A 27,706-nucleotide genomic window follows, 5' to 3' on the forward strand; every position below is an offset into this window, starting at 1 on the left:
ACCCTTGGAATCGCCACATGCTCCAATTCCATCTTTTTGTGACTGTGTCTTGGAGCAAGAAGACCCACATTTTGGAAGGCATTTCTATCGAGAGACACCTCCTGTCTAATCCACAAGTAAATATTTTACGCCTCTTTAAGTCTCTTTAAAAATACAAATTTTCTTTAGGAACTAAGTTGAAACTAAATATGTCATTAAAATATGTTAATTTTGAAGCATTAACTGTAGGAAGTTTTAGGAAATCTTTAAAAAATAATTGTGTCAAGTTAATGTTCTTGTGAATTCTGCATATTCTTGATATTACTTAATTTATTTTTCTCTCTTTTTAATTGCAGCTTGGGTTGACGATAGCCATTCGCTATAGCCACAGGTAAATGTTTACCTTTTTGTTTCTTTTAAGAATTATCCTTACCAGTTTGTAGCTCTTGGTTTGCTTAAGTCTCAGGTTTTGAGCTTTTTTTTTGGTGGCTGCTTCCCTGTAATGTCAGTGTCACAGATGGAATTGTTCTAGTTGCTTGATTGGCAACAGCATATTGCTATTTAGAGGAATGAGGTCTTGTGAAAATGTGGTGGTAGATAGCACATTTCTTTTCTTTTTTTTTTAAAAAAGGGATATTCTAGGTCATGACACAGAAGCACTATCTGGGTAATGTTCTCACTCTTAAGAGTGAGACACTCTTAGTGTGTCCCTGAAAACAGGAACACCCTGAATGAGAGGTGAGTCCCAGCAGAGAGAAACCCAGCAAGAGTTTGTCTGTGAAGCCCTAGCCACCCACTCCATGCTGGGCCTCTCTCTCTGTGTCTTAGGATGTCTGACAATGGCAAAAAGCCCTATTTTTGTCTTGCTTCATGATTTCTACCTTGGTCTCAACTGTATCACACTGATGAAAAATGTTTGTTTTTTTGTGTTGGTATCAACCTTTTCCCCTTTGCATGCGTCAAAATGCATTTAAATGTTAAAGTAAGATCCAGCCCTAGCGGAGGGGTGGTAAGCAGGGTCCTTCCTGTCCTTACGAAAACTGTGCTCACAGCCTCCCAAAGTGCCACTCTCTGGTCATAGGCTTTGGGCTTGGGGATGTCTGCTCAGCTGCCCACAAACAACCCAGAGTCACCTAATTTCAAAACAAGTTTTCCGCCTAAAAATGCTCATAACAAGGGTATGCATGGTTTCAATATACATGTGAATTGGGCGATTGTAGGCAATCCCTGAGACCTAGAAAGCTGCAGGGGAGCCATGTAGATTACAGCAGGAAGAGGGCAGGAGAGTTCTCAGCCCTTGGAATGAGACTGTGGGAAGAAAGGTGCTTACGTGGGACATTCTGGAGACTTGTCAAAGAAACTGCTCCAGAGAGGCTCAAGGTCATGGAAGGGAAAGAAATATATTTTCCTGGCCCATTGCTAGGTGCATGGCTGAGTCCCCATAGAAAAGTCAGATTAACTAGAGAAAGCATGCAAATTTATTTAATATAAGTTTTACATAACATGGGAGCTCTCACAAGGAACTAAAGACCCAAAGTAACGGAGGAACCTGTATGTTTTTAATGTTAGTTTGATGGAGAAGTGGACAGTTGTGGAGATGGATAATTAGACAATGGGGGTATGATCTAATGGTGATAAACTGGGCGGGAGATTGAGGACTTAACAAATTTAGCCTGTTTGTTCAGATTCTTCTCTGTGGTCCTGTGTCTTCAGAGATAAGTATTTCTCTGGGTATATGGAGGCTACCTCTCGAATGAGTTTTATGGCTTATATCAGGGGAGGAGGGGAAGGGGAAGGTGAGGGTGACCTTCCTGCTTCTGCTGTTTTCTCAAATGTCAAGGTGCTGTTTTCTCAAATGCTGAGGTGTCCCATCAATTGCTTGTATGTTTCCAGTTCTATGCATGCATGATGCATGCCCATGACCAAAGTGTGGCATCCTGCAGAAGGGTGCTTTTCCCTTGTAAGCCCAGCTAGGCTCCTGCAGCTGCTGAGGCACACAGCTACAGCACACTTAGGAGGAAGTATGCTATGCACACAGACCTCTAACCCTAAAGCCAACTGTGTGTGTGGTATGGTGGGGTACTATAGTGTGAAGTGCTCTCTCTGGAACTTAGAGGAGCCTGTTTTTCTAGAATGTTCTCAAGGTGGACTGCTCCAGAAAGAAGACAGCTAAGATCTTGCTCTGGTTCAGAGACAAGCATGCTCTTCCCCATGATGTCTCACTATGTTGCAAGGGCTGGTTTTGAACTCCTAGACTCAAGCAATCATCTTGCCTCAGCCTCCCAAATTGCTGGGATTACAGGAGTGAGCCACCATGCCTGGCCAATGGAGGCTTCTGAGAGGAAGTAAGTCTTAAACCATCCTCGTTCCTCTAAAGTGTGAAAGTGGCAGGAAGCCCAGATGACTCGGAGATGCCCCTGATAGGCTGATAACAAGGGTTTCTCAGAACACATAGTCTTTAAATTGCTGTCTGGCATTGCTGTGGAGGAGAGGGAGAGTTTGGGGAGAGCATGGAGGTGTGGGGTGGATCCTGGCTGCTTCAGATTGTTTCTGTAGTCCTACTAGTTCAACTTTGACTCCAAACTTAGAACCTACTCCTCAAACAAGCCCTGCAGAGAATTGGACAGAATGCAAGGAGGAAGTTAGCAGCTATCTGTTGTACATGAGCTTGCCTCTTCAGGCTCCAGCCCCACCCTTCTGTGCTCTCCTCTCAACAGGAGACATCCTAACACATGTGGCTTCCCTGCTGTGTTTCCAGGGTTGTTTGTCTCCAGGCTGTCTTTACCACCTTTAAGGTGTCAAGTGCAGAGCACTTAACAAATATCATGGATAGTTATGTAAGTGCAACAAAAAACAAACAAAAATCTCAGTAAGTGTGAGAAGTGACAACTGAAAGTGATGAGATTGAGGAGAAGGAAAGTGAAGACATCCGTGGAGGCTCCCTTGCAAGTTCCAAGGTCCTTCACCATCTCCCTTGGGGTCTGGGGACCAGGGAGTAGGTGGTGGCCCAGTGAAGCCAGTATTCACAAAAGGCTGCCCTCAGCAACTGGTGCCATCTGTAGAGGAGTCTGAAGACTTTGGGAGCACAAAGACTGATTAGAAAGTGATTGCAGTAACTTAGAGACAGCATGAGGACTTTCTAGGCTTGGCTGTGCCTCTCACAAAATGCGAATGTCAGACGATTCACACAAGCCAAGCTGAGGAGAGTTACTGAGGAGCATGTGATCTGCTTGAGGACTGACACTTTCAGTACTGTGGAAATGGAGAAGGGATGATCAAAGGGTTGTGTTTTCTAAAAATTGCTTCTGAAATATAAGGAATTCTGATTTTAAAATTCTGGAAAGTACAACAGCGTTTGTAAATTTGTGGTGGGACAAACCTACCCTCTGGGAAATCCTCATTTTCCCAGAATTGATGACACTTCGTGAGGCGTCACCGAAGAGCCGTTTGCAGGTCAGGCCTCTTATTCCCCGTGGGCACAGGAGGAGCTGACCTTTCCTCTTAGAAGCCTGCAGGTCACCATGGCTGTTTTTTTGTTTTTTTGAAGACAGAGTCTTGCTCTGTCATCCAGGCTGGAATGCAGTAGCGTGATCTCAGTTCACTGCAAGCTCTGCCACCTGGGTTCAGGCAACACTCATACCTCAGCCTCCTGAGTAGCTGGGATTACAGGCACCCATCATCATGCCCAGCTAATTTTTGTACTTTTAGTAGAGACAGGGTTTTACCATGTTAGCCAGGCTGGTCTCGAACTCCTGACCTCAAGGGATCCACCTGCCTCGGCCTCCCAAAGTGCTGGGATTACAGGCATGAGCCACCGTGCCCGGCCACTGTGACTCTTCTGCTCCTTCTTATACCTGGCCTTTCCACCTACCTCTCCCCTCATCCAGGAGGAGGGAGATGAGGGATGTAGGTTTCTGGTTGAGTTCCCTCTTTAAAAATCCTATTTGCTTGTTTGGACTGGCTGAAACTTCTATCCTTTTGTTGATTACTTTTTATGTGTGTTGTGAAAATTAGCCATTTGTTTTAGTCTGTTTGTGCTGCTATAACAAAATACCATAGACTGGGTACTGTATAAAGAACAGAATTTATTTTTTCACAGTCCTGGAGTCTGGGAGGGCCAAAATGAAGGTGCCAGCAGATTCAATCGTCTGGTGAGGGCCTGTTCCTTGCTTCCAAGATGGTGCCTTGTTGCTGCAACCGGGGGAAGGGAGGAGGGCTGTGTTCTCACATGGCCGAAGGGAGAAGTGCAGAGAGGAAGGCTTCATGAAGCCTCTTTATAAGTGCCTTCATCTCATTCATGAGAGAGGGAGCCCGCATGGCCTAATCACCTTTTAAAGGCCCCACCTCTTAATACCGTCACGTTGGCCATTAAGTTTCAACACCTGAATTTTTGAGGGAACACATGCAAACCCTAGCACCATTTTAACAATTTCGAAGTGTATAGTTTAGTGGCATTAAGTATATTCTCACTGTTGTACAATCAACATCACTGTCTATCTCCGGAACTTTTTCAGCATTGCAAACTGTAACTCCATACCCATTAATTAAACAAGAAATTCCCTTCCCTAACCCCTCTCCAGTTCCTGAAAACCACCATTTTACTTCTTGTCTCTATAAGCTGGACTATTCTAGGGACTTTATATTAGTGGAATAATACAGTATTTGTCTTTTTGTGACTACGTTGTTTTACTTAGCATAATTCTTCAAGATTCATGCATATTGTAGAATATACTGGAATTTTATTCCTTTCTAAGGCTGAATAATATTCCATAGCATGTATAGGCCACATTTTGTTTATTCATTCATCCAGCAGTAGACACTTGGAATGCTCCCACCTCTTTGTCATTGTGAATAATGCTGCTATGAATTTGGATATACAAATATCTCTTTGACACCCTGCTTTCAATTATTTTGGGTACATGCCCAGAAGTGGAATTCCCAAATCATAGGGTAATTCTAAGTTTCAGTTTTTGAGGAGTGGCCATACTGTTTTCCTATCAATTATCATTTCCCTTGTCATGTTGACCCAGAACTCAGATGCCAGAGTTGAGGGCTTTCTGGGCCTTCTTTGTATTGGCAAGATTTGGGATTTTATATTCTAATGACCAGATCTGCTTCCAAAATTCTAATAAAGGTATCAAGACCAAGAGAGATGGTGGAGAAAACCCCAGCAGACTCCTTTAGTAGATGGGAGAGGCGATGAAGGAAAGCAGGACAGGAAAACGTGGTTCCAAAATGACAGTATTGGAAAGATGGGTTTACTCTTGAAGAAGAACGGATTTGGGGGTCTTAAAGGAGATGAATGTGGGGAGGAGGGAAAGAGGTCACTACAATTCTATAACCTTGGCCAGCCAGCAGTACCTCTCAGGCTGCTGCGGACACAGAGGGGCAGGATTGCATCAGAGCTAGAGGGGCTCTTATGTGGCAACAGAAGACTTGAGGACCGAAGGAGGCCTGATTTTGTTTGCGTGCATATGCAGCAGTGCTTCAGCTGTTAAATCACCTTTATTCAAATGAAAAGTGTTCAAGGTGAGACCATCCCCCGCATGTGAGCATGCAAGTGTACACACACACACACACACACACACACACACACACACAGAGTCTAACACTTGCTCACCCCAACCACTTCCACTGCTGCCCCCAGACACCTCTAACTCTTGCTAGAGGAGTTATTAAAGTTATTCCAGATCTGTCTGTGGTATAGAGGGGTGTGTGTGTGTGTGTGTGTGTGTGTGTGTGTGTGTGAGAGAGAGAGAGAGGGAGAGAGAGAGACTTCATGTGGGCATGTGGGCAGGGAGCTGAAGGGTCAGGAAGTAGGGAAAAAATCATCATATTTTGATGGTATAAATGTACCAAGCAAGGAGAGCCTCTGCCATGACTGCCTGTGTGTTTAACAACAGGTCCTGCTCATGTTTCATTTATTATCATGGTGTTTTAATTTATTTTTGTAAAGTCAAGCCATTTTCATAGAGTGGAAAATTGTCTCTTGATGTTCATTCCCCACTGTTTGGCTTGAGGTTTTGGGGTGGAATCCACACAGTGGTGACAGCTGGGTTACCCCCAGAAGTGCCCTTTGCAGATAACAGCTCTCAGGGCCCCATCACCCACACAGTGGGGAACAATTTCCCCACTGTGTGGGTGTTTTGTTTTTTTCTTTTTCTACAAGATTGAAAGAGAGTTTAGATGTTCTTCCTGCCTGACCCAGTGCAGCAGAGTGAAGCAGGCTGCTCCCTCCTGGTGAGTACCCCTGGGCCGAGATGAAAGAGGAAACCGGCTCAGAGGTGAGCATCTCACCTTTGGCTCTCACTCGTATGATACCGGAGAGAACATGTGAACTAGCAGCATGGAATTTTTGCTCGTGCCACTTATGCCTGTATTTCTAAGAAGAGCTCATGAGACTGGAGGATGAGAGCAGTGAACTAACTCCTAAGAGAATGACTTTGCTTTGTTTTTTGTTAGTTATGTTTCTTTAATAAACGAGGAAGGAAGCAAATTTTCCATTTGGTTCTGTGATAGTTAAATGAAGGTCCACAGAAGTGTGACTCTTAAGCAAAGTCTCAATGCGGTTCTTTCCCACGACTGACTTCTTTCTACTGGTTTCTCACCTAAGAAAGGCTAAATTTGGCATCCCATTCAGGGCTGTGCCCAAACCTAATATGGGAGTTACAGTCACCAGCCCCATAAGAGGCTCTGGCATCCCTCGAGGGCTGGACGGGGAGAGAGAGTTGGGGAACCTGCGTGCGATCGAACTGCACAGTGTGACTGTCCCTGACCTAGACTACTGGGGGCCTGCCCTTACAACAAAGTACAGACCCCAGGTGATTAAGCAGTCATTCTGAGACTGTGCTCATGTTTTTGTTTAGAATGAGCCCAGATGGCCTAGCAAGAAGTGAAGGGGTTGTGTACTTTTGTGTTCTGATTTAGATTAGAAGAGGAGTTGGAAGTTCATAGATGAATCAGAATGCTTATTGAATGGACAGGCAGCATCAATGAGCAAATGAAATTGCCATCTTGAAATACAAAAGGGAGGAAAAGACCAGAACCATAGCCATCAGGCCTATTGGATTTTGATTTCAAGTGTTGGCGTATAAATACCTAGCAACTCCCATTTGGGGCTGGTTTGATCTTGTGGAGACAGCTGGGGAGACTGTTGTTCTCCAAATTTTGTAAAAATAAACAAAAATGCCTTTCTGCCCTTTTTCCCCCTTCCAGGGAATAGTTGTTTCTGTCACTGGGACTCTGTGGTCGACTGTTCCATCTGTCTTTTTTTCAAACTTCACAGTGAGGCTCCAATCAGATATACACAGGGTTGCCAAGAAATTATTCAACCCCAATGGTATAATCTTAAAACAAAGCCTTCTTTTGGATGGTTGTGTTTTTGATGGCCTTAACACAAAATATTGCCCCTAAAGGGTGGCCTATGAATATTCACGAGGAGCCCAAGTCATATGCTTTTCCTTAGCGAGACCCTTAAGGACTGAGGGTAGTTGTTGGCGTCTCATGGCAATGCTTGGCATGGGGCTATGAATTTGCTAGGAGAGGGGCAAATGCCCTTCAGGGTCCAGGGGTTAATGTAGCAGATGGATGTGTCTTTCTGTACCTCTCGTATTCCCTTTAATCTTCTGTCTCCTTTGGGTTGGTAGCCTTGTCCTTTCGGTGCCTTCTGCTCTGACCACATGGCCATTTCCCAGTCAAACTTGCTCATGGCATGTCTGCTGCCACACCCACAGGGTGGTCTCCGGGGAGCCTCAGACCTGACCATGCCCCTCCCACTAAGAAGTGGTTTTCTTAGTGGGCTTCCCTGCTTAGGAAGCAAAATCCTGACCTTTAGCACGGGGTTCAGACCTCACTCCCAACCCCTGTCTCCTCATGCTGAGCTTCCTGCCGCATCCATCCCTTGCTTTTGTTGTTTCCCATGGAGGATTAACTTCCCTTCTCTCTTGCAGACCAGTGAACTCACCCTCCAACAGCCCCCTTTTATCGTCTCCTTTTCAGATCTATCAAGGAACCGTGCTCCATGCTCTTTTCTATTGTTGGGTCTCAGGGCTGCTTCTCAGGTCAGAGCCCAGCTCTATGTCTTCTCCTTCCTGTCTCCTCAGGCAGCAGATGGGAAAGGCAGGCAGCATCCCTATTCCTGCCACACATGCCCCTCTACGTCCTTCGAGCCAAGGCCATCTAACAAAGCCATACTACGTCCACAGGTTTGGGAGGAACTGGTTCATCTTTCTTGAATGATATCCTCCTGAAATATGACCCCTCCCTTACTTTCAAAAGACTAAGGCACCCACATGAAATTGATTAGGAGATTCAACACAGCTCAAATTAAAATCCCAGTAAGATTTTGTGTAGAAATTGGCAAGATAGGCCGGGCGCGGTGGCTCAAGCCTGTAATCCCAGCACTTTGGGAGGCCGAGGCGGGTGGATCACGAGGTCAAGAGATCGAGACCATCCTGGTCAACATGGTGAAACTCCGTCTCTACTAATACAAAAAATTAGCTGGGCATGGTGGCGCGTGCCCGTAATCCCAGCTACTCAGGAGGCTGAGGCAGGAGAATTGCCTGAACCTAGGAGGCGGAGATTGCGGTGAGCCGAGATCGTGCCATTGCACTCCAGCCTGGGTAACAAGAGCGAAACTCCGTCTCCAAAAAAAAAAAAAGAAATTGGCAAGATAATTAAAAAATTTTTATGTAAAGACAAAAGAACTAGGCTGAGCACCATGGGTCACGCTTGTAATCCCAGCACTTTGGGACGCCAAGGCAGGTGGATCATCTGAGGTCAGGAGTTTGAGACAAGGCTGGCCAATATGGTGAAACCTGGTCTCTACTAAAAATACAAATATTAGCTGGGTGTCGTGGCATGTGTCTGTAATTCCAGCTACTCAGAAGGCTAAGGCAGGAGAATCGCTTGAACCTGAAAGGTGGAGGTTGCAGTGAGCTGAGATCGTGCCACTGTAATCCAGATTGGGTGACAGAGTGAGAAAAAAACAAAATGAACAACAACAACAGCAAAGAGAACTAGACCAGCCAAGCAATTTTGAAAAAGAACAGAGTCGGAAGACTTCCAGTACCTCATTTTCAGATTTGCTGTAAAGTTGCAGTAATCAAGGGCAGACTATAGGACAGGCAGGCAAAAGGACGGAGAGACAGGCCAGTGGGACATAGGAAGAGGTCAGGAGTAAACCCCACATGAATGATCAATGGATTTTCCACAAAGGTGCCAAAATGATTCAGTGGAGAAAGGATAATCTTTTAAATAAATGGAGCAATTGGACATCCATATAAAAACTCAAAAACCAAGAAAATCCCATACCACATACCATGTAGCATGTACAAGGAACAAAGGTGGATCATGTCCCTAAATGTAAAACCTAAAACCGTAAACCTTCTGGAAGCAAACATAGGAGAAAATCTTTGTGATCTTGGGTTAGAGAAAACTTTTTTCAGACACAGAAAGCATGAACTATCAAGGAAAAAGTTGGCAAAAATGGATTTTATCAAAATTAAAAACATCTGCTTTTTGAAAAACACTGCAAAGAAATAAGCCACAAATTGGGGGAAAATATTGGTAAAACACATATCTGATAAAGGAGTTGTATCCAGAGCATATGGAACTCCTACACCCCCTTAACAAGAAAGTAAAACAACCCAGTTTAATAAATGGGCACAAAATACTGGAACTGATTCTTCACCAAACAAGATGTATAGATGGCAAATAAGACCATGAAGGGATGCTCAACTTCATTAGTCATTAAGGAAATGCAAATTAAGACTAGAATGAGATACCATTACACATATATTAGAATGGCTTAAAACCTCAATACCATCAAATTGCCCCTCACCAGACCTCCCAGCACAAACACAAATGCAAAAACACCCCAATAATATGAAGTGCCGATGAGGACGTAGAGGAACTACAACTCTGATACGTTGCTTGCTGGTGGAAGGCAAAATGATACGGCCACTTTGGAAAAACACTTTGGAAATTTCTTATGATGTTAAACATACCATTACCATAGACCCAAAGATTCCACTACCAGATACTTAAATGAGAGAAATGAAAACATTTGTGCACACCAAGACTTGTATGCAAATGTTCATAGCTACTCTATTCATAGTAGCCTCAAACTGAAGACAACTCCAAATGTCCTTCCAGTGGGAAGTGGGTAAACAGACTGTGTCACTTCCACATAGTGAGATACTACCCAGCAATAAAAAGCCGTTCTGCTAAGTGAAAAAAGCCAGACTCAAAAGTGCCCTTACTGTGTGATTTCATTTGTGTGACATTCTGGAAAAGGGCAAATTATAGGGAAGAAAGCAGACCTGTGCTCACCAGGGTGGGTGGAGGGCAACCCAGAAAGCAACATGAGGATTTTTGGGGGGTGATGGATTCTAAATCTTAGTTGTGATGACATGACTATATGTGTTTTCCAAAATTCATAGAACTGTGACACCTAAAATGGGTGAATTTTATCGTAACTAAATTATACTCAGTAACTTGAATTAAAGAGAGTTAAGGTAGGAGAGTCTCTTGGGCACTTTTTGTGGCGAGAACACCTTGTCTGAGGTCATGTTGACAGTTTTTCCAAGTGCTTCTGGGTATGGTGTGAGGGGGTTCTTCGTGTGGAGTTATCTTGTTTTACATGCCCAAGATGAGACCTTTGAGTTCACATTGAGCCACGTTATCATTTTCAATGAAGGCAGGTTTCAAACTGTGTGACTGCACTCAGTTTAGCCTGTTCCTATTTCTTTCTTTTTTTTTTTTTTGAGATGGAGTCTTTCTCTTGCCCAGGCTGGAGTGCAATGGAGCGATCTCGGCTCACTACAACCTCCACCTACTGGGTTCAAACGATTCTCCTGCCTAAGCCTCCTGAGTAGCTGGGATTACGGGTGCACACCACCACATCCTGTTGATTTTTGTATTTTTTTTTTTTAAGTAGAGACGAGGTTTCACCCTGTTGGCACGGACGGTCTTAAACTTCTAACCTCTTGATCCACGCACCTTGGCCTCCCAAAGTGCTGGGGTTACAGGCATGAGCCACCACACCCAGCCCAGCCCATTCCTCTTTCTAAGGCTTTCTATGTCAACAAAGGTGCAGTCAGATCTTCCATCAGTCCTGGACGCTCTGGACCATGTGGTGCTTCAGTGAGGCCCTCTTGCTAGGGTGGTGCAGCCCGAGGCAATCGGATTTGATGTTTTTCACTGCAAGGTGGCTGCAGAGCAGAACCAGTGCTCTGGTCTGAGGTCCCCAGAGCCCTTGAGGGTGCTGGGATAGCATCCCTCCATGAAGTGCAGGTGCCTGAGGTCACGTTCCCAGAGGCATCGCTCATCTCAACCATCTGGAAAACTCACTGACCTGTGGGCCTCTCCCAGAGACCCGGGAAATGGGGATTTGTTTTCAGACCTCACCGTTCTGTCCCGGCAGCAGAGGTGAACATGGCCAGGGTCACTCCAACTCCCACTGGGTTGAATGCTGCTGAGTGCAGGGCAGAGAGCAGGATGGAGAGAGAATGAGCTTGGAGGAAGCCCCCAGCATATTCCCTGGAGTGCTGAGAGGAGCTGCCCTTCTGCCAGGACCAGGAGAGGCCAGCTCTATCAGCAGGAGACCCCTATGGGGGACTGTCCAGGCTGGTGTTTGTGACAGGCCTGCCAGGCGTTGGGAGGCACAGGGCGAAACTACTGTGGAGCTAGAGTCCATTGCTGCCTTCTGCATATTCCCTTGAGTGGTGCTGTGTCGCACTGGCCCAGTGGATTGCGAGACAGTGAATCTGCAGCTGGTGCCTACCCATTTTATGGAGTGGTAGAGGGGGTCTACCAAGGTCTTACTTGTATTTCTGTTGAGAGGGAAACCGGGGAGCTCTCTGGTTGGGCTGCGTGTGGGGACCCTGGCTCCCTGGCTGATATTCTGTGGCCTGACCTGCAAGCCTGGCTTCAGGCTCTAGACTCCCTCCTGAAGAGTGTTTCTTAAGTTTGAATGAATGGCTTAAATTGGCAAGATGTAATCCAGGGGCTCTGTTAAATTAGCCACAGAAAGTTCTAGATTTGCCTCCCTCCAGTCACCAAGATACTGTATTTATAGGCAGTTTTTGATGTATGAATTACATTTTGGCTTCTTATGTGGCACAAACTACTTACAAATCAAGAACATTCTATATCCTCTATATCACATGGAGGATGGGCCTGTGGGGGCACCGGGACATTCCCTGGAGGGGCAGCAAACACCCTGTCCGCAGTGGCCAATGCAGACGGAGTTGTGTTGAGGCAGCTTTTTTTTCTTTTTCCTGAGGTGGTTTATCACTCAGATTCTGCTTCCTGTTGAGGTTGGTAGAGCCTCAAGTGCCATGCAGAGAAGTCCATCTATAAGCTTCCATTCTCTGGTCTTTCATGAGGCAGATGTGACTGCTTGTCCAAGTGCTATACTCTGTTGTATAAAGCAATCTCCACCGTCGTTAGAGCCGATGGTGGGTGAAGATGGTATGTGGGTGCTTGGAGTGGAAAGACAGCCACATGTATACACTCACACGTCAGCAGCCGTGGGTCTCCACAACGTTTCTCCTCTAGAGAACAAGCTCCTTTGTCTGCATCCGCAAAAGAGCCGTCATGTGCTGGGTCCTGAGTGCCGGGCCTCAGGCAGGGTGGTCCATCTTGTGGCTATTTACTTAATATCCTCCTCCTAGACCTATGGTTCTAAACCATGGTGATTTTTGCCCTCCAGAGACATTAGGTGACATTTTTGGTTGTCCAGACTTGGGGAGGTTACTACTGACTGGCAGCTATGGTGGAGAGGCTAGGGATGCTGTTAACCACCCTAAAATGCCTGGTTTAGCTACTCACAACAAAGAATAAACTGGCCCAAAATGGGAAGAGTGCCTAGGTAGAGAAACTGCCTTGACTGAGAGCTCCTGACGGTAAGCACAGTATTTATCCCTCTTTCCATCTTCAGGGCCTGGCAAGTATCATGAGCTCAGTTGGCCTAGGCTGAATCAAATCCGTGCTTAAAAGGCTCAGTTGGTTTTTGCGTTGATAAAATACTCTCAATATTCCCTGAGAATTTTTGTTCTATTTATTTTCTTGTTTAAACATAGAAATTAAATCAGCTTTCAGTTAGTCATACTAGTGGGTAAGAGAAAAGGGTAGTTTCTCCAAAATGGTAGATCCCCCAGAATCCACTTACCGTTGTCTGTGCAATGATCCAGAGACACAAATGCATAGTAGGATTCACTCTCACCCGCTAGAGCCAGCCCGAGGCCCTTTCTTGTTTGGTTTGCAGGCATGGGGAGGGTGTGCTCTGCCCTTCAGGCTCTGCAGCATGTGCTGGCGGCAACTTCTGGGGGGAAGAAGAGAGGGGAAAGAAGAGATTTGCAGGCACGCAGTGGGTAGAGGATAGCATTGTTGGTACAAATTCCAGACATCTTCTGCCGGTAGCTCTTTGTGATCGTCCAGGCAGAACCTACCACATCTCCATCAAGGAGGCAGGATGTGGAGGTTCCATACCAGGTGCACTTGGGGATTCGAACTCAGGCCTCTGATTCTCAGCAGAAGACTTGTTCCCCAAAGTGTGTCACCAACACCACCCAGGGTGCTGGGATGGTTGCCTAGGGCTCAGATCCTTGATTCAGCCCCAACCTCTAGGGAGGGTGCTTGTTTGCTGGCCACCAGGAGGGGGATGAAGTGGCATTTGGAGAGTGTCAGGGCTGGAATGGCAGGCCATGCTCATGGAAAATTTCCTTGTTTAAGTAATGACTGAGAGCATTAAGGAGACTTCAGGTGGGGGATGATGTGGCAGAGGCCACTGAGACCTACCACCTGGCAGAGATCTGGAAAGCTCTTGTTCAACCCCAGGGAGAGGTGACCAGAGGGACCAGTTTCTATTTCCTCCCTTGAGAACGAGAAGGGGACAGTGGCCCCTGTCCTCTGGCATAGAGTCAAGGAGCAGAGATTACTGCTCTGCTCAGCCTGGCACCTCACCCCCACCTTCTGTGGAATCTGTCCCACCTAAATGGCCAGCAGATGTCCCTGGGGAGGAAGCTACCTACCTGTGCTTTGAGAAACTCTCCCAGTTGAGAGAAATGACCTACCCCAAGGGACTTGTCTTGCTTGAAAGGAAACCTTTAAGAATCTTCTTTTAAATCACATGTTTTCTGTGATGAGTGTAGGTAGGAAGAAAGGAAACATTAGGTGTTGGAGACAAACTGCTCATTTGGAGGAGAATTCTGTTGTTACATCCTTTGTACTTGTTACAATTCTTTTGTATACCAGAAAGCAAAGGTAGAAGAAAAAAACAGTGATTCTGCCAGTTGCCAACAGTTAATCCTGACCTTAAAACTAGTCTTGATGTGGAGGAGACATCAGTGTGCAATGCTTTAGATGACATACTGCTTAAATGCTTCCTCATTTAACTGTCATAGCCCCTAAAATGGGTGTTACTAATTTTGTTTTAGAGATAAGGGCACTAATGCTCAGAGAGATTGAGGGGTTGTCCAAAGCCACATAATCACTTAATGAAGACCATGTTCTTTCTAGTGTCTTAGGAATCTCTGTTGACCTGGGCAGAGCTCTGAATAAGAGATACCATTTGAGAAAATGCACCAAACAAATCAAAAAGCAACTTTACAAGAGAAGATACAAAAGTGTACCTGATTGCTTGCCAAAGACATAAAATATATGATACGTACCGTGAAATACAGCAATTTCCCTTTATCCTTTATCCAGTGCTTCGCTTTCTGTGGATTTAGTTACCTGCAGTCAACCTTGTTCTGAAAATATTAAGTGGAAAATTTCAGAAACAACTTACTAGTTTTAAATTGTGTACCATCCTGAGTAATGTGATAAAATCTGAAGCCATCCTGCTCCATCCCATCCTGAATGGAATCCTCCTCTTGTCCAGATTACCTACCCATTAGTCACTTAGTAACTGTCTCAGCGATCAGATGAATTGTCATGGTGTCACAGTGCTTGTGTTCAAGTCATCTTTATCTGACTTCATAATGTCCTCAAAACACAAGAGTCATGATGCTGGCAATTGGGATATGCCAAAGAGAAGCCATAAAGTGCTTCCTTTAGGTAAAAAAGTGAAAATTCTCGACTTTGTAAGAAAAGAAAAAAAATCATATGCTGAGGTTGCTAAGATCTACAGAAAGAAGGAGTCTTCTATCCATGAAATTGTGAAGAAGGAAAAAGAAATTTGTGCTAGTTTTGCTGTCACACCTCAAACTGTAAAAGGGACAGCCACAGGGGTGATAAGTACTTAATTAAGATGGAAATTAAATTTGTGGGTGGAAGACATGGACAGGAATGTGTCTGGTTGGCAGTTGAGTTCAGTACTCTCCCTGGTTTTAAACATTCACTGGGGTCTTGGATTGTATCCCCTGTGTATAAGGGAGACCTCCCGTAAAAGACAGAAGACCCTGTATGCTAAGAGAATATGTAATGTAAATCCCAACTTTTGTATGGATTCCAAGGACATTGATTTTACTAAGACTCAGATGATGCTGTTAAGACTATCTGCTTTGGGGTCTTTTTTGTTTGTTTGTTTTTTTGTTTTTTTTTGAGACGGAGTTTCGCTCTTGTTACCCAGGCTGGAGTACAATGGCACGATCTTGGCTCACCACAACCTCTGGGTTCAGGCGATTCTCCTGCCTCAGCCTCCTGAGTAGCTGGGATTACAGGCACGCGCCACCATGCCCAGCTAATTTTTTGTATTTTTAGTAGAGACGGGGTTTCACCATGTTGACCAGGATGGTCTCGATCTCTTGACCTCGTGATCCACCCGCCTCGGCCTCCCAAAGTGCTGGGATTACAGGCTTGAGCCACCGCGCCTGGCCGCTTTGGGGTCTTATTCATTCTTTCCTTCATCCACCAAACAGTTATTTTGTATCAGGTAGGATGCCTTTAGCTTTGAGTAACTGGAGACCCTGGCTTAACTATTTTAAACAGAAAGTGGATTGTTTTCTCTCTTAATGATTCCAAAATGGGGCGGTTTCAGGGTGATTATTTCAGGGGCTCAGTGACACCTCAAGGACCAGAGTGGCTTTGATCTTTCTTCTGTGCAACTCAGCATGTCAGTTTTGTCTTTGACTGACTCCCTCATGGTCACAATATGGCTGCTGAGGTTACTGCTCTCACATGTGGATGTGTGAGATTTAGAAGAGGAGGACCCATGTTTTCCTATATGTCATTTTTTAGCAGTATGAAAACTTTTTTTCCAGAAACCCTTCAAGAGACTTTCCTTCATCTCTCATTGGCCAGATAAGCCCGTCCGTCCATTCTTAAGGCCATCACTGGCAAGAAGCATTGGGGTGACTATGATTGGCTTAGTTAGTGGCTCCATAGTGGAAGGTAGATTACGTGAGCAGACTTAGGACTCTATTACCGAGGATGGGGGGAGGAGGGGTTGGTCTAACAACTGGAAATGTTGCTACACATTTTAAAAATATTTTTGTTACAGAAAATTTTAAACATGAAGGAGAGAAGCATAGTGGATTCTCTATTATTTGTCCCTCAGTTTCTACGATTCTCAACGTTTTGACAGTTTTAGTTCACCACCGTCTTCCCTTTTAATTTCTGGCTAGAGTACTTTATTTATTTATTTTTGAAATAGTTCTTATTGATTGATTGATTGAGGCAGAGTCTGGCTCTGTTGCCCAGGCTGGAATGCAGTGACATGATCTTGGCTCACTGTAACCTCTGCCTCCCAGGCTCAAGCCATCCTCTTACCTCAGCCTCCTGAGCAGCTGGAAACATAGGCCTGTACCACCAAGCCCAGCTAATTTTTGTATTTTTTGTAGAGACAGGATTTTGCCATGTTGCCCAGGCTGGTGTTGAACTCCTGGGCTCAAGCGATCCACCCACCTTGACCTCCCAAAGTGCTGGGTTTACAGTTGTAAGCCACTGTGCCTGGATGCTGGCTAGAGTACCTTAAAGTGCATCCCAGACATAGATCATTTTTTAAGGCACTCTGGACATATATTGAGTACCTGCTATCTGCCTACTTACAGCCAAAGAAGATATCTGTTTCGGGGATGAGAAATTAGTGAAAACTCACTGGTGTTAGCTAATTTTTGCTATAAAAGACAAAATTCCCTGAAACAAAGGAAAAAGGCAATATCCAGGAAACAGAGTTTTCTCCAAAGCTTTTGTTTGTTCTGGCTGCATCTGGAGTCCTTGTGATGTTAGAGAACAGGTGTCCTGGGAAGTTCGGGTGGGGGACAGGGGATCCTTCCTGCCCCTCCCCCCTCCCCCAGACAGAGGTGGAGCTGAGTGGAAGTTCAGCATCTCGTTTGTCATTTCCCCTCTCAGGCTGATGAGGCCAATGCTTTCTAAGAGTGGGTTTTGATTGGGTGACACCTGTTTCTGCATGTTAATAGATTTCTGGGGTAAGATAAAGCTTGGTGATGTCACCTGCAGGTGTGTGAGCCTGTGGTAGCGGTCTGCTGCTTGACATTTGTTTCACGAGGCGTTGCTAGCTACATCTGTCCTCAGCTGTGAGAGTGTATGCACCAGCAGGCTGAACAGAGAGATGTTTGTAACCAGAACAGAGAATCAGATGTAACAAGCTGACTCTGGGCTGGGTTGCAAACACATGTACTTTCCCTATGGCGTTAGCTGATTTCATTCAGTTATGGAACAAAATACAAATGTTATTTCTTTAAAATATCACTGTGGCAGGCAAAGTATATTTCCATGCACCCTTTTCTGAGTTTCTTAAGCCCCCTGTTTTATTACAGGTTTAAAAGACCCCTCTTCCTCTGTATGTCTGAAACAGGAAGACTGCCTTCTTATTTACCTTCAGTTTAAAAATATTTAATCCTTTGAAGAGAGTTTGCATGCCTCGTGCGAGGTGGTACCTTTGTATGTAACACAATAAAATTTGCCACTCACCTACATGTGCTGCTTCATTTCTATATGACAATTAAAGGTCAAATTGCAAAGTTGAATCAGTTATAGCTCTGTGTTTAGGATACGTTCAAGCTGAGCTGATTTTATCTGCCTGGGCTTTGTAAAATGTTAGTATTTCCATAATGAGTTTAAAAAAAGAAACGTTTTGCATAACCATATTTGAAAAATCCAAAAACAAAGAAAAAGAGAAAGAGAATGGAGTGATGATATGAAATGATGCCATTTGACTGGACATTTGTGTAGCCTGGGTGGCTTTTGTGGCAGTTACGCGGCTTCTTAGCTCAGCTTTCTAGAGTGTGTAAATGGTGTCTAGGTGTGCTTTGTTTCATGTGCTGTGCATTTCGGTACTATGTGAGAATCCATCTGACCCCAGTACATTTTATTTGACATGCACAGCTGGGTCGCTGGAGGATAGTCCAGGCCATTAGAAAGAATGCAAAAGAAAACACAGACAATCTATTCATCAGAACACTATGAAAGGGAGACTTATTGGGGCAAGCTCTGGCAAGAGCACACCTGGAGGAAGGAGAAGGAGGAAAACCAACTGGGCGCCTAGGGAGAAGGGCGGAGAAAATGCAGCTGCTGTTGACTGCGGCCGGCCGCATGGTGAAGGGCTTTGCCAGTGGTGAAACCTGATTCCATTTCCAACTTGTGAAATCGTATTTTAGGATGCTCTGCAAACAAGAGGGTTGGATGGTAGACATGAGGTCTTATTTGCTGAGGGGTCTTTACTCACCAGGCGCTTGGTACCCCAGCAGGACCCTGGGCTAAGGAGTGTGGTGCTCACTTTGCCTCTGAGGGCAGAAGTTCCTGACCTGTGAGATCAATGCTAGGACTCCCCAGGCATCCCTCAGACTCACGAAAGAGAGAAGAATCCTCAGGAAGGATCCTAGAATCCTTGGGAAGGCCTTTCCTTGCCCTTCTTCAACCACAAAGATGCCCCAGTAACCTCAGCCTTGTTCTCATAACCTACCTGCTCTCAACCCTGTCTTTCCCTTCCTGCTTCCTAGCCGTGGGGTTGTCACCTGAATAGCCTTGTTTTGTTTTGTTTTGTTTTTTTGAGATGGAGTCTTGCTCTATTGTCCAGGCTAACTGCAACCTCTGCCTCCCAGGATCAAGCAATTCTCCTGCCTCAGCCTCCCAAGTAGCTGGGACCACAGGCATCTGCCACCACACCTGGCTAATTTTTGTATTTTCAGTAGAGACGAGTTTTCACACATTGACCAGGCTAGTCCCAAACTCCTGACCTCAAGTTATCCACTTGCCTCGGACTTCCAAAGCGCTGGGATTACAGGCATGAGCCACCAAGCCCAACCTTGAATAGCCATTTTCTAATCCTGTGTAGAGACCCAGGGAAAGGTCCTACCTCAGCTACAGTAAGCAGCTGGGGTGTCTGTGCATCACCTTGGTCATTTGGACCTCTGACCATCAGGCATTTTGAGCCTGGCCTGGACTGAGACATGGCTTGCTGTCCCCAACTTGCTAACTGGTCCTTGGGAAAAGATCAGTGTGTGTACTCAATTCACCATGATTGATCTTGGTGTAGAAGGTGGAATGCCAGGGGTACCCAAGAGCATTCCTTTCTGGCCAGAACTCTATCCAGATCTTTAGTGCAGAGACCAGGAGCTTTAGAGAGAGAGAGAGAGAGAAAGAGAGAGAGAGAGAAAGACTTGAGTTCATGTCTAGGTGATCTGGGGCAAGTCAAGCACATGCACAGAAGAGCACTCAGGAAGTGGCAGCTGGGCTTACTTCCATCTGGGAACCACAGAGGGAGCTGGTGGTTTAACATGGCCCCCTATTATCCACTGGTTCCCCATTCTCCCAGATTGGAGTCCTGCAGGAAGTGAGTGTTACTCTATTTAGCCGAAGTCCACAATAAATCCTACAATAGCTTCTAGGAGTAACAAGGCATATATCTGTAATTTCAGCTATTTGAGAGGCTGAGGCACGAGAATTGCCTAAACCCTGGAGGCAGAGGTTGCGGAGAGTTGAGATGGTGCCACTGCACTCCTGCCTGGGCAACAGAGTGAGACCTTGTCTCAAAAAAAAAAAAAAAGAGTTTCATTTAAGTATTGGTTTTTACAAAATCATGACTCCCAAATCAAACCAGTTTCCAGACTTATTAGGCATTTTCAGAAATCTTTAACTTCCTTTTTGCTTGATTATAAAGCTCAATGGAAATTCTAATCATATTTAAAAAGAAAACAAAAAGACAAAACAAAACAACAAATCTTGACAAATACCACTTGACAAGATTGACTTATAAACAACTAGTACTAAAAACCCAAACCACTGGAAATGCACGTGGCTTTTCCCGGTGGGGCAGAAACTGAAGGTGCTCATTTGGTTAACTGAGCTCTGGGAAGACCTGAGTGAATGCTGCTCCCTGACGGCTTTCAGGGTTTTATTTGTCCCATTCCCTCCACTTCCCCTTACATAGGTACTGCTTCTTGACCTGGAACAGAGAAACTCAAAATCTAACCCCAGCTATGTTATTAAATGACGAACCTTTAAGTTCACACAGGGTAGTTGATGGGAATTTCAAAACAACGGGGTTAAATTCTGCTTTTACAAAGATGGAACAAAAGCTCTCTGTCTTTTGGAGGTCACTAATCCGGTGTTTGCACCTTATTGTCACTGCGTAATGTCTGAAAAACTTGGAATTATTTCTAATTAGTGGGTTTCAGTGGATCTTGCTCTCTGAGCTGTTGACCCCTTGTGTTTGTTTAGCAGGATTTTCTCACTGGGCTGCACCTCGCCCAGCATTGTTTTGCTGTCAGAGGGTCTGAACGGCTCCGGGTGACCCCCGCAGAAATGTCCGTGTCGTGTCGTGAGACTGGGGGAGCTGTTGTGAATTTTGTGATGACAGATGGCGGAAGCATAAAAGGCACCTCCACGGGCTTTGTGAAAGGGGATTTGCGCTCTCAGAACCTTTTTTTCTCTCTCTGTTCAGGAGGCATTTCTGTGATTGTTGACAGAGCTGCAGTGCTGCCTGTGTAGAATAGTGGTGGGGACTTCGAACCGAGAACACTCACGTGTTGGCACACACCTACTCACTGGGCCACTTCATCCTTCTCTGTCCCCATAGCCAAGCCTCAGATAGCCTGAAGGTCTCAGCCATGTACGCTGTTGGAAAAGCTGGAGCTTCCCTGGAAACTTGGCACCCCAGAACACTAGGGTTTAATTTGATTAGGATTTCACCTGATTTCTGGAGATTACAGAACCAGAGTTACCAAAAGGGAGAGCATGGAGCTGAGTGCAATGGCTCACACCTGTAATCCCAGTGACTGGGAGCAGAGTAGAGGTTGGAAGTTGAGGCAGGAGGATCGCTTAGGGACAGGAGTTTGAGACCAGCCTGGGCAACATAGCGAGACCCTATCTCTAAAACAGTAATTTAAAAAAATTGAAAAGAAGCAAAAGAGAGAGAGAGCAAAAAGGGGTTCTTTGGTGCTGCTTATGAAATGGGCATTTGTGATTAGCTGCCTTCTGGGCTCTGGCTGAGACACAGAGGTTGGTAAAAGGTCACTTGCATGTGTTGGGCGGAAGCCTAGAGGGATACAAAAAGAAGGAATAACAGAGTTTTAAAATTGGTGCAAATGGCTAAGTCCTGTGTGTGTGTGCCCCTGGCCAGTCACCCCCTGGACACTCATTATAGCCCCCTCAGCACCCCGATGGGGACCCTCATCATGGCCGAGTGAAACCCCAAAGGCTCCCATAAGAGTTGCTCTCTGAAGGGGCTGAGTCCGGCCTGGAAGGTGGACCTCTGTTGCCAATATTTACCTATGAGTAGAAATCCTAGATTTCTGGCTTGTTTGGAAAACTGGGCAGTCTGGTGGCACCTGGGGCCCTTATCCCACAGGGAGCCATCAGCTGGGGCCCCACAGTAGCTACCACCTTCAATGCACCCACATTCACTAGGTTTTTAATTTTACTTACACCTTGCCTGCCTACTCATTTCCTTGATTAACCCCATAGATGTTTCAGTTTGCAAATCTCTGATTTGTTCTAATTCTCTCAGAGAAACTGAAATGTAAATATATAAAAAGGACCTTTAGAATCAATTCCAATAAGATAATCCAAGATGTAGAAAGTGTTTCACGCAACAAAGATGTTTCTCTCCGTTATTCATAATATACAAAACTGGAAACAATACAACAATGGGAGAGGCTTAACTACATGACAATGTGTTCTTCTGATGGAGTATTACGTAACCATAAAAGTATTGCTCATGTAGACTTTTTAATAACATGGAGAGATGCTCATGATATAATGTTGAGTTAACTTTAAAAAGCTCCACATGAGATTGCATGTGCAATATGCTCTGTTTTCCAAAATATAAAAGTGATATGCATAGAGGAAGACTAGAACAAAATTTGCCAAAATATTAGCAGTGATTGTTTTTTGGTGATGAAATTATCTGTGATTATTTTTTCTTTATTTCATTCTGGGGTTTCCTCCTTTTCTACAATGAATGTGCATAGCTTTTGTGTTCAGGAAGAAAAGTAAAAAAAAAGGAAGAAACAGAAGTCCTGAAGATTATGTGATTTTCCCTGAGCCCCACAGCTGCTTGGTAACAGGGCAGGACTAAAACCTAAGTTTCCCGATTCTGAGATGGGTGGGACTCATTCCATTTATTAGGGCCAGGCTGCCCACAGCTGTGCACCTGGGTTTATGGCTTCCAGAGTTCTCACTCCCAGCCCATGTGCTTTGAGTGTGGTTGTCTCTATAGGGGGAGGGTGCATATATTATTTGGGTCCTTCGTTTTGCCTTTAATTTTGCAGTCATGAGCAATCTTTAAGAACCAGACAGCTGTGCCTCTTGCATAGAAATTGAAGCAAATACAGGCATTACTGCTAGTTTCACAACTCATGTGACTTGTGGGCGTATTTCCTTGGGGGTACACCTAGGCTAGAGCTTCTCCAATTTCTGTTTTTCCTCCCTCTTCTGCTTCTTTTTCACTAGGGAGGACACGTCAAAGCCACTTAGATCCCTTCACTGGGGCACAGAAGTGACACTATCCTTAGAAGAGCCCCTGAATATACCCTGTTGACTTTGCACCGATAATGATCCACGTTTCAGCAGGTGCCATGAGAGCCAAAGACCTGAGTGCCCTTTCTAACGCCTGCCACTCACTACTTTGGTGACTTTGGTCAAATCTGTACTTTCCCAGAGCATCTCCCATAGTGGGAGATGGGAAGGGGAACGTTTTTTGCTGAACAACTTTCCGCAGGGCATGTGGAACAGGCCTGATAGGAGACACTCAGTAAAGATTTTCATGGTCTTTGAAGGGGAGGAGTCCCTAAAACTGAACACCAGGGCTCTCCATCCGCCAAGGGCAGACTCAGGCTTCACCAAGCCCATAGGGACCTGAAGCCATTTGTTCCTCTACATCCAGAAACTCAACCATCCAGTGATCCACCCTGGTAGGCATGTCCTTGCGAGGTCAAATTCTCTTTGAGACTTGCTGAATTATGGGATCTTCAGGAGTGCCTCTTGGCTAAGGGTATATAAGCTTTCTTATATGCTATATCTTATCTCTTATATTCCTGCATGGGGATAGCCTTTCCAAGGAGACCAAATGCTCCCTCACTTTAGCCATGACAGTCTCTCCTAAGAAGAGAGAGCTTTGCTAACATTTGCCTCCAAGATTCAGCCTTGCCTGCCTACACTGTCGAATTAGCCAGGCTTTCACCAACTGTAATACAGTCTACTTCTTGGCCCTGTGCCTTGCAAACAAGTCAGCTCACCTGATTCGAACTCTGGGGTTGGGTGGGCTGCCGTTTTCATCCTGAGCAGCCTCATATCCAGGATGTCAGGCGGGTGTCTCCCTGGAATGTCCTGGCCAGCCAGACTCACTGTGATCAGACACCTGTTGGCCCAGGTTTTCTAGCAAGTGGGTTGATGTGCAGGTGGGAACCCAGGGCAGTTGGGACATGAGATGTGACAGGCAGGCTGATGCCTTCCAACTTTGCTGAGTTTTGTTTCTTATGTATTTCTGTATGGTGGATGATTTCTGTTTTGCCACGCTTTTGAAAGGACTTAAAAAAAATCAGGGCCTTCAGGAGAATTTCTAGTTGCTGTGAAAATGAATGCCAACTGGAAATGTGTGTATCAATATCCAAAAGCCTCAGCTTGCCTGTTACAAAAAATGCAACTGCACGTTTTCAGTTTCAAATGTTGAAGGACGAGATGGACCCCTTTGCCTGGGGTCCCTGTCATCTGGCTGCCTTGGATTGTAGCGGAGCACACGGCAGGTGTGTAGGGTGGGGTTGGGCTGGAGCCAGCCCTGAGAGCTGCCTCCTCAGATCTGCCTCTCAAACCCTTTCGTTTTTACTTTGCTTTAACTTTGCATTTCTCAATCTTTGAACTATGGCCTAATTTCACATTCTGAAACTATGCATGAGTCTCAATTCTGTGAAGAATAGGATGTTTCGAAGGAGTGATGAGTCATCTTTTATTTCAAGCCAATGAGAAGCAGCCAACCTAAGAGATATTGAGGAAAGGAGCATTTGTGATATTTCAAGGTAATTTTATCTATTTTTAAATTTTATTTTTAATTTTACAAGGAGCACATTCTTATTGTAAACCTCAGAGTCCATGTTGCCTCCTCCACTCTGCCCCTTGCAGAGGCCAGCACTGCCGTGGATTTATTTATTTCCAGGTGATTTATGTGCGTTTATGTAGGTGTGTACAAAGAGACAAATATGTAGTTTTATTTGCATGTTTATTTTTGCATGTAAATGATAGCATAATCCATACGTTGTCCTACAACTTGTTTTTTTTTTCCCTCAAAACTAAATAAAGATTTGCCTTATTTTTAACTGCTGACACCTATTCCATGGTAGGTTTATTTAGCTTTATTTACCCTTCCTGATAGACAGAAAATAGGTTACATTTCTCAGTGTATCTCAGTGAAGCTCTGTTTCAATGACAAAATGAAATGCACTTTTATTTCCTTCCCCAAGTGGTAAATACTATTTTAAAAAAGAAGAAAACACAAAAGGAAAAATGATTCGGAAGGCAGGGAGGTCAGGCAGCTTGCCCACCGCTGGAGCATCCCGGCCTGTGACGTGCTGTGTACCTCATTTGTGGCCAGCAGGATGTGGGGATAGCAGTGTCAGGGAGGGGCCATGGGGCAAGCCAGGCCTGGGGTGGGAGAAGCAGGAGAGGAGGGGCAGAGGGCGGGAGAAGAGCCTGGACAGTGGTATTAGAAAGGAGTGTGTGCAAGGTCAAGAGATCGAGACCATCCTGGTCAACATGGTGAAACCCCGTCTCTACTAATACAAAAAATTAGCTGGGCACGGTGGTGCGTGCCTGTAATCCCAGCTACTCAGGAGGCTGAGGCAGGAGAATTGCCTGAACCCAGGAGGTGGAGATTGCGGTGAGCCGAGATCGCGCCATTGCGCTCCAGCCTGGGTATCAAGAGCGAAACTCCGTCTCAAAAAAAAAAAAAAAAAAAAAAAAAAAAAAGGAGTGTGTGGACTGACCCCTGCTCTCAAAAGCAGGGAGGGGAACCTGAGGGAGGGGACGGACTTTGGAAGGGCTTCTCAGGGTGATGAAGTAGGATTAGCTCAGACTCAGTTAAGTGAGTCATTTGAAACGAAGGCATGAAGAGTAGATAGAGCCACATGCCCAGGGAGGAGGTGGACCAAGCAAGGCGAGGTGAAGCCAGGGGTAAGATTTGAATCAGGAAGATCAGAGAACAGGAAGGATCCAGAGGTCTTGGCGAAGGCAAAGAGCTTCTTTGGAAGATGAGATATACAGGGGAGATGCCAGTGGAGGGAGCCAGGGGCAGAGTCGTAGCATTGCTTTGGGTGACTCAAGCAGTGGTGAAAGTCTTTGGGTGGAGGCAGAAACTCGAGGCACCCCTGGGTCCATTTGTCTGTCTCTGTGTTCACTCGCTCACCCATTCATGCAGTCATTCGGTAGCTCACCCACCTCCCTACCTCCCCGCTCACTCACCCACTGACTCACTGAGCATAAACGATGCCCCAAGCACAGGCTGGATGCTCAGGAACCCACTGTGCTAGAAACGAGACTTCTTTCCTTTGGGGCCTCCTGTCTGGTCTGGTCTGGGAGAAAGATGCACAAAGATGAAGTGCAGAAAGGGCTGCCGCAGAGTCTGGCCAGGGTGCAAGAGACCACAGAGCTTCCCTCTCAGGCTGCCTGATGCATCAGGGCAGGAAGACCCTGCAGACAGGCCTTGAGGGATAGACTGTGCTTTGCTGAGTGGAGGAGGGAAGGTACAGCATTCCTGTACAAGGGCCCAGCAGTGTCCTGGGTGCTGGGAAGTTAGATGTGACTGGAGAATAAGGTGCTGTGGGGATCGGGGGATGAGGGAGGTGAGGAAGGGAGTGGACAGGAGTGAAGCTTGGACGGGCATGGAGCTGGGCTTCTGTCTGTAGCAGATGTCAGTATGTTAGCAGGTGAGGACTAGTGCCTGACTAATTTCTGGATGAAGAGGCCTGGGGGTGCGGTAATGGGTATGCTGGAGCCAGGAGGCCGAGGCAGGCACTGACTGGGGGCATAGCTCCTTCTGCAGCTTTCTGTGTCTATCCATCCTTCTGTCCACTCTTTGACGCTTCCAGAGAACTTGTTCTCTTCCAGACTGTGAAAGTCAGTGACTAATAAGATGTGATCACCAGCATCTGTAGGCTGCTGAATGGTGTCTTGGATAAAGTATGGGCCATTTATTTTTCATGCATGATGAATCAATCAGTCTGAAAGGAAACAAAGTCCTATTTGGACAGGACGCAGGAAGGTGAGAAGGTCTGGATGGGGACTGGAGAGCCGATAAGGACTTCTTTTGAATTCCAGGTGTCAAACGAGTCTTTGCATTTTAGAAATTAGAAGATCACTATTAAATACTTTTTGGTGTGTATCAAAAAGTTGACTTGAAAAACAACTCAAAAATTTCTATTCTTGATAGAAATGCAGCAGAACTGATTATTTACACTTGTATTTTTTTTTGCAGACTGCATTTTTGTGTAACAAATTTCATGTAGTCAATGGAGAAAAGGTAGTTAAGCTTTGGAAACATTTCAAGTATAAATAAAGTGAGAGCCACACTATAAAGGGAGTTTCCAAATGAAACTTATTTTAGAAGTTTGATTTTTTTGTGGCTGCTCTGTCTGGTGTTATCATTTTCCCTAATTCCTGCAGAGATTGTCATTTGTGGCACCAGAACCTTTTCTCTGGAGCTGGGTGCTTTGGTTTCTGGCTCAGGATTGGCTGACGCACCTTTCCTTCCTAGGAAAAGAAGCCCACCATCAACAGTGCATGTGAGCAATTGATTCCTTTAGTGAGAATGCTCTTCTATATTGATCCACGTGAATCCTGGGAGGAATCTCACTTGCTATTGGTTTTCAGATCACAAGCAGCTCACCTGGTCTTTGTTTTCCATTCTCTTCTCCTAGTACACACATCCTATTCATTTTTCTCACCATTGCTCCACTAGAATTTCTTTTCTTTTTTCTTTTTCTTTTTCAAAACAGGGCCTCACTCTGTTGCCAGGGTGGAGTGCAGTGGCGCGACTCCAGCTCACTGCAGCCTCAACTTCCCAGGCTCAGATGATTCTTTCACCTCAGCCTCCTGAGTAGCTGGTACTACAGCCATGTGCCACAATGCCTGGCTAATTGTTTTGTATTTTTAGCAGAGATGAGGTTTCACCATGTTGCCCAGGTTGGTCATGAATTCCTGGGCTCAAGCTATCCTCCCACCTCGGCCTCCCCATGTGTTGGGATTGGAGGTGTCAGCCACTGTGTCCAGCCTGGAGTTTCTTACATTGCTAGTATACAGGCTAGGCTGAAGTATTTTCCAAAATGCTCCC

The 27,706-nt window shown here is 45.4% G+C and overlaps 1 long non-coding RNA gene across 1 annotated transcript in view; it reads left to right on the forward strand.

The window, feature by feature from the left end:
- Window positions 1-334: 334 nt before the first annotated feature.
- Window positions 335-27,706, forward strand: part of LOC135273011 (uncharacterized) — a 60,126-nt gene continuing 32,754 nt past the window's right edge. The window contains exon 1 of the long non-coding RNA XR_010340910.1: window positions 335-370. This is a non-coding gene — a long non-coding RNA (uncharacterized LOC135273011). The remainder of the gene's footprint in view (window positions 371-27,706) is intronic.

The sequence above is a fragment of the Aotus nancymaae genome, unplaced genomic scaffold (genome assembly GCF_030222135.1).
Source record: "Aotus nancymaae isolate 86718 unplaced genomic scaffold, 86718_ANA_hifiasm-v0.15.2.pri h1tg000188l, whole genome shotgun sequence".
In the NCBI taxonomy this organism is placed as follows: domain Eukaryota; kingdom Metazoa; phylum Chordata; class Mammalia; order Primates; family Aotidae; genus Aotus; species Aotus nancymaae.